The following is an 8,142-nucleotide window of genomic DNA, read 5'->3' as shown; positions in this document are numbered from 1 at the left end:
GAAGACCCAAGTTAAATCAGGGCCACACCTTCTGGTGGCTGCCTATGTAAAGGACATGGAAGAAGGAAGCTCTTTTATTTGCCTGCTTACCCTACTCTAAATGGCAAGTTCATTCCTTCACTGGTATTAGACCCTACTCTTGGGCATTCTGTTATAAAACCAAAGACCACTGAGACATCTAGCCTTGTAGATCACACCACTATTGAATTCTTGGACTTCCTATCAGAAGACAATCATTATTGGGATACCTGGACCACAGCTTTATGCCACTCTAATAAATCCCATATATATATATATATATATATATATATATATATATATATATATATATATATTTCTCTACAGAAGCCTGACTAGAGAACTAGAGAAGTGCTCTCTAGAGAACATTGGCAACTGGTCCACATATATCTATGACAGTGGTTCTCAACCTTCCTAGTGCTGGGGACCTTTAATACAGTTCCTCATATTGTGGTGACCCCAACCATAAAATTATTGCTACTTCATAATTGTAATTTTTGCTACCATTATGAATCATAATGTAATTATTTTGGAGTTTGCCAAAGGGATCATGACCTACAGGTTGAGAACCACTGTTCTATGTGGTTATAAAAGTATAATATCCTTCTTTTTAAGGATTTAATAGTGATCTATAGTAGGTAGACAGGCAACAGGTATACAAACCTATGTTCAACATTGCTAACCATTAGGGAAAGACAAATCATAGCTAGTGAGATGTCACTCATACTTGTTAGGGTAACATATAAAAATATAACAAGTTGTGAATAGGTTGAAATTCTTGTTCATAATTGGTAGGAATATGAGATGGCACAGCTGCTACAGAAATTAATATGGAGGTTCCTCAAAAATTAAAACAGAAATTCTCTATGATAAGCAATCCCATGTGTATAATATTTCTCTCTATATTAATATTTATTTTAAAATCATGTGTAATGTGTGTGTACATGTCAGTGAATGTACCTTTGGAGTCTGGAAGAGGGAGTTGGATTCTCTAGAACTGGAGTTAAAGGTAGTTGTGAGCTGCCCAATATGGATATTGGGAACCAAACTCAGGTCCTCTGCAAGAGCAGTATGTGCTCTTAACCACTGAGCCTTGTCTCTATCTCCTACATGCATATATGGAAGAGTTGACAGCAAGATCTCAATCATATAGCACACTCTATGCTCATAGGCAACATTATTTACAACATCCAAGATACAGAAACAACTCAATAAACACTGACAGACCAATGGGAAGGCTGAGTTTAATTTAAAGGTGTATATGAGTATAGAATCAGGGGAGGCTTAGAAAAGAGAAATATCTGAGCCAAGACTGAATATGAGTAGTTGCTTTAACAGGTAGTAGTTGTTAGCAGTTGACAACAGCATTGTTGGCATTGTGCCTCAGGCACTGTACTAAACATTTACATGCAGGCAATGCTCACAGCAGTGCTGTTAGTAAAACACTGTTTTCATTGTCAGTTTTTATAGATAAACATTAGAAAAAGAGGGCTAACTTCATCATGGGCATATAGAACAGAAGAGGGTAGAATTCTGTGTGATGATTCATATAGGGCCAGCATGAGGGTTGAGAAGGATTTGGGAGGATGTACTTTGGCAGGGATGTGCTGGCTCTCATGAGCATACATTTTCTTGAGTTAGAAGGTACGTGTTTATATCTCGACTCTGCCATGACCTTTTAAAATAGCTTCCTGTACTTTCAGTTTCTTCACCTGTACAAGAAGGGCAGAAGACTGTGCTCATGAGTAGGGCTAAGGTGAGATTAAATGCAAAAATAAAACAGGGACCATTGATAATTTGCATATAGTTAAAATATTTGTCTCATTTCTGTTTTCTTTATTATATACTTCCTGTGCATTTAGGTACTCAACAAGCCTTCCATACACATTATTGCAAATTCTTACAAATGACCAACCAGGTAGCAAGTATCCTTACCCTGACTGTATATATGAAGAACTGAATGCTAAGGGAAGGTTGTGTTCATTTGGGTGGCTGTGGTTCAAGACAGAGATGGCTATGACTGAGGTCTGTGTTGTCCTAACCTATGTCATTCCTGTACACCAGCATCGCACTATAATTTTTGAAAGGTAAATGTGATTAATGTATATTATGCAACTCAAGGTCATTTCCCTGAAGACAATTTGCCAAATAGCTCATCTGCCAAATGAGGGACAACCTAATATGTCTGCCTCTTTAAAATTGTCTTTCAGTCCCTAGCAGGTTCATAGTGGATTTTAAAAGTACTGAAGGTTTCCAGTTGTTTGTTGACCAATTCCTATTTTGTCTTCCAGCAGCTTTGGAAGAGTCCCACAGTCTCTGATATACCTCAGTGGGTGGAAGAGGAGTGGATTTAGTCTTCGTTGCTCCTCAGCCTGCAGTGTGTCAATAGTCACAACCACACTGCCATCTGTGGTAGCACTTGGGGACACTTAGGATGGTTTTGAGTAGGTTAATTTAGGATATTTGTCCTTAGCATAGTGGAAGATTCTGGAAGGCAGGGTTTGAAACAACTGTGACTCATGTCATGGTTATTTTCAAGATCCTGGACATTTGCACCCAAGGACCAGCAGAGTGCCTACTTTGGTTCTCTGATGTAAAAATTGAGGGTAATTATAGAAGAAAATGACAAAGAGAAACTTCTGGAATTTCCTTTCCTTACCAGGATAGTATTCTAAAGCAGTGCCCAACTCCAGAAGAACAACATGCAGTAGGGGCATCTCTAAGACTTGAAAGATGCAGCACCCCACACCCATCTCCTCTGCTACATGATCTTTCCATCAGTCTATACCTTGGAGACAAATCTTTCCAGAGACTCAAAGTCAGCAGTGCAAATGCAATAGTTATTGGACTGTCCCTCTCTCCCCATTACTCCCCAATTATCTGCTGCTCCTTTTTCTTTAATAGCAATCCCACTGCCTTAAATACCATGCACGTACTAGTAGCTCTTGGACTTATATTCCCAGCCTTGGCTTTTGCTTAAGTTCAGACTTGTGTTATCTGATTGCCTAATTAACATCTTCATTGCACTGGTACCTCACATCTAGTACATCCAAATGAGAATCAAGAAGTATCACTTCACCTCCTTATCTATTTCTTTCTCGTCTTAATAAACACCAAGTTTATTAGACCCAAAGTCTCAAGCCCACCCTGTGACTTGGTCTTCTCAATGCACATGGAACCTTCTGCATCTGCCTCTCTGCTTGGGGACACTGTTGTTCCCTCCCTGAATGGTTTACCATAGTTCTCACCTAATCTGCTTCCTCCATCCTTGCTACAGCAATTTACTCTCCTTACAGATAAATGACCCTTTAAAACTTTGTACCAACATGTCATAAACTATTCCCATGATGACAAAATTTAAATGCTCAACATAATCGTAAAGGCCATATGATGGAATCTTGCCTACTGCTCTCATGTTAGTTCCTAGCCCATTGATGCTTTATCCCACTCTACACCAGTCATGGTGGCCTTTTCAATGTTACACAGGCTGAGCTCATTCCAGCCTTTGAACCTTGAATTTCTATGTCTTCTTCAGGAGATGCTTTCCTGCTGCATCTTTGTGTGACTCCCTCATTTTAATTAATTAATTAATTAATTCTCTGTTCCAGTGCCTGCCCTTTCAGAGAGGCCTTCCCTGATGGCTCAGTAAAAACACTCATCTTTGCTGTCTCAGTAAAGGGACAAAAAAAAAGTATCAAAGAGAAGCAAAAATAAGCATATGTTTACTTTTCATGGGAGCATCTCTGACATCCCCCACAGGTAGCCTCTGAGGGTGATCTAATGGTTTTCACTTCTTAGGAAGAGAAACTCAATGGGGATGAGAAATTCAAGACAAATGATTTTGTGGTTAGCAGGGTGATATGGAGCTCATTGTCACACTCTATATTACCTGAACATATATGCACTTAGCTGCAAGAGTGTCTGGGAAATATCATCTCTGTTTGGGTAGCTTAGTTAATTAAACCCAGAGGTTTTGTACTAAAAAGAAGATGAGGAAAATGTGGAAGGCAAGTATGTCAGCTTCTCCTTATGCCTTTTCTCATATTTCACAGTATTTGCCATGGGTTAGGCCTTTATTTGGTTTTTTTTTTGCTTCTTTGTTAATTTCTTATGATTTCAATTATATAGAGTATTAGCTTAATGAGGAAAACTGTATTTTGACTATTGCATTTAGAAAGCCTAGGTAAGTGGCATGAATATGTTCAAACTATGTTTATAAGTGAATGAATAATAAAAGATTGAGCTGATTTCCATTTATTAGTGGGCAGTTATAAGAAGCAGTGTTAACTTTGAATTTTAGGTTAACCTATTATCTTGTCATAAAAGGTACCTAATTAAGCTCCCAATTGGAATACCTCCAGCAGGTATTAATATATTTTAGTGGGCTGAGTTCATGACTATAGGATCTGTCTGTCTGTCTGTCTGTCTGTCTGTCTATCTATCTATCTCTATGTATCTATTTGTCTATTGAGAAGGTGTTAGTACCAAATGAGTTTCATATTTCACAGAGCCTTTTGGTAGCAGCATGCTGTTTTGGTACACATGTTGGGTACCTTAACATTATTGATGCAAACAACTCAAATGCTCATTATATTTCACATATAATATAAAAGCTTATTGCTACTTCCAAGATATCACAACCTTGAAGAAAAATAGCTGGAATACTTTGGTTAGAATAACATTAGCTAGCTTTATTAATTTCTATTTTAAGAAACTGAAGGGTCTGGAGTTTAAATAACTCTAAAAATATTTTTCAAAGAAAAGAACAATGTACCAATTAAAATAGTTAAATCCACACTCATTGGTCTTGATAGAGTCTCAAAACATGAATTAAAAAAGGAAGTTACAGCATGGGAAGGAGAGCCCAGTTTTTCTTAAAGAAAACTTTACAAGATCAAATGACACTGCACAACTGCTTATGAATACACATATCTGTGTAAAGGTACTTTTAGGAAACTGACTGGCAGACTCTAGAGAAGACAAAGGATGTCTTGGGAGAGCATGGGGAGAAACTGGAGTGAGGAAGTCAAAGGGGCTGCATGACTCAGAATGCACGCTGTTCTTGCAGAAGACCAAGTTTGGTTCCCAGCTCCATGTTAGGTTCATAACCACTGAAACCCCACTTCCAGGGACCCTGACTCCCTCTTCTGCCTCCACGACAACCACACTCACATGTAATACCCACCTCCTACACAGAAAGAAGAAGAAGAGGAGGAGGAGAAAGGAAGGAAGGAAGCAAGGAAGGAAGAGAGCAGATCATGAAAAGCACATATTCGTGTCTTATCTACTAGTAAATAAGAATTAATATCATATCTGTTTGCTTTTGCATTCCCCCCCCGTGTGAATGTGTGCAATGATATTCACATAGATTCTCATTGGGAAAAGTATACAAAATGTATCAACAGCCCCTTTTAACTTCTTACTGACTCTGATTTCTCCCTGTGTTCTCCCAAGATAGCCACTGTCTAGACTTATCTCGAGTCTGCCGGTCAATTTCCTAAAGTACCTTTACAAAAATAGACATATGTATTCGTACATAGTGTGCAATATCTTTTGATCTTGTAAAGTTTTCTTTAAGAACAACTTGGCTTCCCTTCCCATGCTGTAACTTCCTTTTTAATTCGTGTTTTGAGACTCTATCAAGACTGATGAGTGTAGATTTAACTATGTTAATTGGTACATAGTTCCTTTCTTTGAAAATATTTTTAGAGTTATTTAATCTATGTGTATGTGTGTGCCTGCTGGAGTTTACAAGTAACACATGTGTGGGCAGGTTTCCACCGAGGCTAGAGAATATCAGAGCTACTAAAGCTACAATTGTAGGTAGTTGTGAGTGCCTGATACGAGTGCTGGGAACTGAATTTGGGTCCTTTGCAAGAGCAGTAAGAGCTCTGTACCACTGAGCCACCTCTCCATTTCCTTTTCATTTTTTTATATGTACATATATGCAAGAGTATGTCACACTGTGTCTGGGGGAAGTCAAAGGAAAACATGTATGAATTGATTCTCCTATCATATGGATCCCAGGGATGGAAGACCGGTTGTCTATCTTGGCAACAAGCACTTTACCCATTAAGCTATCTTGCTTGCCAACCATGCTGTTCTTTCATAAGAAAGGAACTCATCTAAGACATCTGTTCCCATTGACATATGTTTGAAGGTTATCACACTCTTGCTTTATAGGCAATGATGCAGGAAGCATCCTTCTTGTGCACCCACAACCCTATTTACCTGGAGCATACCCTTAAAAGTGGCATTACTGGGTCTTCTGAACATTGAAAAACATGTTTTACTGACTGCTGTTCGGTGATTTCTAAAGGGGCTATGCCAATGAATCTACTTGTTGGCAGTGTGGTGGCATCTTATTTCCCATCTCATTATAATATTTGATCATATTTTAACAGTAATTTGTTAGTGTTTTAGCCAAGGAAAGGGAAAACCAAGAAACACCCATCTCTTCCCATTCATAAACTATCCACAAAAACAGACTTTCTAAACAGCTGAAGGAAGTGAAAGAACACTGGGTTCATCATATTTTAGGGTACATAAGCTATGGTATTCATTTCACCCTGGTCTCTTAGTCTATGAAACGGAGGGAACATCTATATCTTAGCAAGGTCATACAGAAGACTCATATTGAATACTATTTTAGACTATTAGCAAAAGCTCCTGGACTTTGCTGGGCACATGGCTGGACAGATAAACATTTGATCTCTTCATATAAGAATCTGAATAATGCTGGCAGTTTGTGGTATATGCAATAATATGTGCAACTCATTTGCTCTAATTAATATGTTGCAGGTTATAAGGTCCACCATTGTCTACTGTGACTTTTAGGGAAAAAAAAGCTGCCCGTTGATTGAGCTGTGAAATATCAATTGTAAGGCTGGTCAGAATTACTGAGATGTTAAAATGGGACTTGGAAAACCTGTGTCTTAAAACCAATCAAACACACTGTTGTCTGTTTGGATGCACTGCAAGTAAACCCTGAGACAGATGCAGGAGCTAATTCTTTGAGAGGCAATATAGAGCACATTGGTAGGAGAGAGAGGATGTAAAACAGAGAAGGAAAGAAAGCCAATAACAGGTGCTTTATCAAATAAATTACTTTTCTGAGGAATCAGATCATAATTCCACTGAGAAATTCTGTTTGAATGTTGGCCTTACATTTCCAATCCCCCACAGTGCTAGGGAGCTAGCCAGCGTATTCATGTGTTGACTTTTGTTAGGTCTTGTTTGTGGGCTGACTTGAGAACTGCAGTAACAGTTCCCCAGATTTCTCCCCTCTCTGTGAGGTGACTGTTCTGCATTTCATTTACCATGGCCCAGCACTTCTGTGGATCAAGGAACTTACCTAGTGAGATTGCCCAGATTCTTAAACCCAAGCTGTCAAAACTCTTGGTTACCATACTTGGTTAGGCTGGGGATTCTGTCACTGCTGATTTGTTTTTACTGGGCATGAAGGTACTCAGAGGAGTCCCCATTAAACCATGTGAATTTCTGATGTACTCACCTGTAACCCTAATGTGTAGCTGCAACCGTGGTACTCCTGCTAGCATAGTAAGTCCCCTTTACAATCTGTCAGATGGAGTTAAAAATATCCAGAAACAAACACTTATCTTGTGTTCCTCATGTGTATCATTGGAAGTGATGGTGACACACCATTTTATTCTTATTCTTGAATCTGTGTTTTCTAACAGGCAAATGGCACCACACAACAGGCCATTGGCTCAAAGTACATATCATAGACAGTGCTCTGCACCCCAAGCTGGTCCATTATCCATTTTTCCCTTTCTGGCTCTTTATCAGGCTAGCAGCTTTGGATGTTACATGGTGAACTGGAACTCCTGGTCACATGAGTAATGTTTTACTTAGACCAACATGAAATGAGTCCCTGGATTCAACACGATTTTGTGAAGGATCCCACAGCTTCCCTGAAGAGTGGAGCTGCTTAAATACCATGGGGTCAGAAGGCAAACACATATCTAGAATATATATGGATCCTGATGAGAACAAAAACCCTCAACCTCCCGGATGGAAGGGGACTGAAAATAGATTGTTATTCTATTGTAGAGACCTTGGGAGGTATGGCCTGAACTACATATAGACACTTGATTTGTGAAT

The sequence above is a fragment of the Cricetulus griseus genome, chromosome 2 (assembly GCF_003668045.3).
Source record: "Cricetulus griseus strain 17A/GY chromosome 2, alternate assembly CriGri-PICRH-1.0, whole genome shotgun sequence".
Classification (NCBI taxonomy): domain Eukaryota; kingdom Metazoa; phylum Chordata; class Mammalia; order Rodentia; family Cricetidae; genus Cricetulus; species Cricetulus griseus.
This window is presented reverse-complemented; position numbering follows the sequence as displayed.